This window comes from Phascolarctos cinereus, unplaced genomic scaffold (assembly GCF_003287225.1).
Source record: "Phascolarctos cinereus isolate Bilbo 61053 unplaced genomic scaffold, phaCin_HiC Scaffold_3;HRSCAF=262, whole genome shotgun sequence".
Classification (NCBI taxonomy): domain Eukaryota; kingdom Metazoa; phylum Chordata; class Mammalia; order Diprotodontia; family Phascolarctidae; genus Phascolarctos; species Phascolarctos cinereus.
Genome location: NW_027555736.1, coordinates 44,792,415 through 44,796,943, shown reverse-complemented (window position 1 = coordinate 44,796,943; position 4,529 = coordinate 44,792,415). Strand labels below are relative to the sequence as shown.

At 44.8% G+C, this 4,529-nt stretch overlaps 1 pseudogene; it reads left to right on the top strand.

The window, feature by feature from the left end:
- The first annotated feature begins 3,320 nt into the window (after positions 1 to 3,320).
- On the top strand, positions 3,321 to 3,663 carry LOC110213953 (bolA-like protein 3 pseudogene; annotated as a pseudogene).
- Positions 3,664 to 4,529: the final 866 nt, after the last annotated feature.

The window sequence follows — 4,529 nt, the reverse complement described above, 5'->3', positions numbered from 1 at the left end:
AAGAAGCAAAATTGGACTTGGTATCAGGAAAATCTTAACAATTAGAGCTGCTCAAAAGTCAAAAGGGCTGCCTCATGCTCTCCCCTCACTGGAGGTCTTCAAACAACAGCTAGGTGACCACTTTTCAGGTAGGTCGTAATGAGGATTCTTTTTCAGGAACAGATTAGTCCAGGGAACCTCTGAGGTTCAGCTCTAAAACTGCATTCTCCTCTGTTAAAGATGGGACATATCATTGTCACTGAGATAGATGTTCCTGCTATGGGTAGGAGGTTGGACTAAATGACTTCTGAAGACCCTTCTACCTTTAAGAACCTATGACTCTTAGTGGGGGGAGGGAAGGGAAAAAAGGGGGGAAAAAGAAATTTACATGATAACTTTATTATATTTTTAAAGTGAATAGCAGGTTGTACATAATAGAGCTGCAGTTTCATATGCAATCATTTTTTTTAATTATACTATGTTATGGAAATGCTTTTTTTATTCCACAAATTAAAAATAAAATAAAAAATTTTAAAGACTCTGAATGTAAGAGACTATATAGAATGACTCTGTGGTCCAGTAAATTCCCTCAGCTCCTTCCTTACACATATGATATATGGCATTTCCCATGTTTCTCTAATATTTTAATCTCATTTTAGATACTGCGCCACCACGGACGTGTGCACTTTCCTACAGCTACCGGGCAATGAAGCCTTGCTCTGCTACAGGGATCTGTAGTCTCAACTCCTTAACCAAGTTCCTGACATCCCCATGGGTACTACTGTGACCTTCCTTGGAATATGGCAAAGCTGTAGCCTAGGATAAGGCTCTCTGACTCGTGCCTGGTTTTCCTGCCCTTCCCCAACTCCTCAGCCCCCAAATTTCCCATAAACCCCAGTGGGATAGTTTATTACTAGAGATTTCCTGGTACCATGAAAGGCTGAGTGGGTGGCTTTATTATTGATGTTTTTCTACACTTTGGGAGAGACTTGGGGAACTGGGCTGGGTGTGGGGTTCCGTTAGCCTTGTTAAATTATTCTGACGAATTGGCTTTATTAGAACTCTAGACACAAAGGGCGTTCTGGGATTGGCTGTCAGTGACGTCATCTCCGTATTAATAAGCCACAGCTAAATGCAGAGATTTTTCACCTTTTTGTGTGCTTCTCTCCATTATTTCCGTTCAGGAAGAGTGACTTGCTGAGAGTTTCAATGGAAGAGGGGAGGGGGAGGTTGCCCTCGTTGAGAGGTATTTGGAAGCACAGATGTCCCAGTCTTTATGCCTTAGAGGAGCCCCCAGGCCATGTTGTAAATCCTGAGAAGCACCCTGCTTGGGCTGAGGCGATGGTTCACCGCCCCTCAAAACAGAATGGGTTTTGTTTGCTTGCTTGCTTCTTTCTTAAGAAGAAGGAAGAAAGAATAGAAGGAGGGGAATATAGAGATACGTTGGTGCTGAAGATCAAACAGCAGGTCCCATGGTCATGTGGTCAAGGGTTATTGATTAAGTCCCCTCCAAGCTTCCTGGCATAACAGTCATGATAGGAAAAGGTGGCTATCTCTGCCCATCGGTCTGGAACTGTATCTTTGTCCCGGGTAAAGGGTTGCAGTCAAAAGAGCTCTGGAATTTGAGTCAGAAGACCTGAGTTCAGAATCTGCCTCTACTTTTTACTACCTGCATGACTTTGGAGAAGTAATTTCACCCCTCTGAACCTCAGTTTCCTTGTCTGCAAACATGGAAGGGATTGGACTCTATGGTCAGCAACTGGACGCCTGCTCTAAATCCTATGGTCCTATCAAAGTTCTAGGCCTCGATATTTTACTAGAGCAGAGAATGGTTCAGAGAGAACACCATACTCTATGTCCAAGACTGGAACTTGGTTCTTGAACTGAGGGCAGACAGGAAAAGAGGCTATCATGGATTGAAGTCTGCAACCTCCTTACGATTTGCTGGACTTAAGACCAAGAAACAGGTTCTTAACCTTTTGGGTGTCCTGGATCCTTTGACAGTCTGGTGAAACCTGTGGACCCCTTTTCAGAATGATGTTTTTGAAATGCATGTAATAAAATAAATAGGATTACAAAGGAAAGCAATTATATTTAAATCAAGATATAATTTTTTTCTCATCCAAGTTCACCTACCCCTCCCTCTGAAATCTATCCACAGATTTCTTGCGAGATTAAGAATCTCTGGTCAAATGGAACTGTAGTGGATCAGGCACTGGACCTGGAGGATAGCTACTCTGCCTGCTTTTACAATTACACATTTTTTCTGATGATATCACTTCTCATTAATTCTTCATTTGTCAAATGTAATAACCTACTCACAATCCAAGTTCAGCTTCAGGGAAGATGGAAAAGTCCAGGGATCCCTGGATTACAAGAATAGGCCTGATAACAGTGGTGAAGGTATACAACACATAGAGGCAGGACAGATGGTAAGGCCTGGTGGTGGTCTTCCATCACATTGGGGGAAAAAAAAAAGGTAACCTACTTCCTATCTAAGCTGTTGAAGTAGTCAAGCATCCCAGATGGGTTCTAAGCCTCCCATCTAAGGCAAGAGGAAAAGAAGAAACGCAAGAGGGGGAAAAAATACCACTGGGAACCCACCCAATGGGTTCTAGGCAATGATGTGCTTGTAAATGTTTAACAGTCACCTGGGGGGGGGGAAATAAATGCATACATTGTATACTTTTAAGCTCAATCTGCATTAACATTTTTCTCTTAAGTCCAGACATTCAACAATACAAAACAAAATTTAAAAAAAAAATCAAGCCCCGATTTATAGCTTTGCCAATTTCCAAAGTATAAATGCTTATACTGAAATCTATCAATCAACTCTCATAGCCAATTTGAGATGGCTCCAGAAGGCTCTTACTTCTAGAATAGCCTAGGACCAAGGAAGAGGATAAGGGGGGAGGCAAGGAGGGAAGAATGCCTCCTGTGAAGGAGGGGTCTTCTGGGATGAATTCTGGGGAAATAATGTTAACCACTATTTCACAGTCATTTGGGCTTAAAAATTGGAAATCTTCTTGGACTCCTCTTTCCCTAACCCCACAGCCAATCAGTCACAAAGTTCTATTGGTTTATTGCTTTGGAATCTCCCTCTCATTTTTCATATTCTTTCCATTTCTATTTCCCCCACCACAGAGCAGGCCTTCATCAGCTCAGGCCAGGTCTCCTAAAATAACCTCCTACCCATTCTCACCCCTGGCCTCTCCCTCCTCTGACCCCGCACATACATTCAGATCAATTTTCTTAAGAACAGCTCAGGCCTTCCCCAGTGTGGGTGACTTTGAGCCGGCGTGAGTCGCAGGCTCCCCGCGGCCTCTCCCCGCCCCGCCCCCATGCCCGTTATGGCGGCTCCGGGCGCCGCTGCCACGGCTTCGCAGCTTCTCCGCTGGAAGAGCCTGCATGTGGTCCCTCTTCTCCGATGTGCCCAGAGAACATTTGCCTCCCAGACCTCGGGGGAGCTCAAAGTGACTCAGATCCTAAAAGAGAAGTTTCCTCAGGCAGCAACTATCAAGGTCACAGACATTTCAGGTGGTTGCGGGTCCATGTATGAAATCCATATAGAGTCACAAGAATTTAAAGACAAGCACCAGATGGTGAACAAGGCGCTAAAAGAAGAGATTAAAGAGATGCACGGGCTGAGAATCTTCACGTCGGTCCCAAAGCACTGAAGCCTTGCCAGGATGCCGTTTTTCCCGCAGCGTTTGCCCTCCACGGTCTCCTGTAGCTTCCAGGCGTCTCTCCGTGCTCTCGTGATTGAGGAGTGTTTGGGCTGTTCAGATATTCATTAAAGACAAAAGACTCCCAGGACTTTGGAAACCTTTTTCTGACCAAAGTCATTATCTTTCTCTGCTGACTGTCCCTGGCACTGTCCAGGGCCACACACTAGTACCGGAGACCAGAACTGATGTGTGCATCTACTCGGACTCGTAGGATCGTGTTATTACCCAAGGGAAGGCCCCACCCAAGCTCCTTTTAGGTTCCCACCTGTTGCTTAGGGGGAACGCACCAATCGAAGCTCATTTAATAAAACATGGAGATCAAAAAAAAACAAAAAAAAAAAACAGCTCAGACCAGGTGATTCTCTTGCTCAAAAGTCCTCAGTCACTTCCCATTGCCTCCAGAATAAAAGGCTCAGCCTGACAATTAGGATCCTTCCTCACCCTGCCTGAGTAAATGACCAGTAATCAGGGACACTGGAGAGAGGCTTCTTTTTCGGCTATGCTTCCGGCCCAGATGCCTCTGATGCATCATCCAGCTCTGAGGCTGAACTTCTGCAATGTCTTTACAAATTTACCTCCCTTCCAACATGGACTCTGGCCTGCAGCCAGGCTAATAGCCTTCAGTGTCTCCTTTCACATTCTCACTTATGTGCTATTCTTGTACCCACCCTACCTTGGAATGCTCTGTTCTCTCTGCCTATCAAAGTCCTACCTACTCGAAAATTCTTCCTTCTCAGGAAGCCTTCCCAGACTCTCTGATCCACCTGAATCTTGCCATCTTCTTCATCCTTAGCAGAAAAAAGGAACCTACCTTGGGAGGCA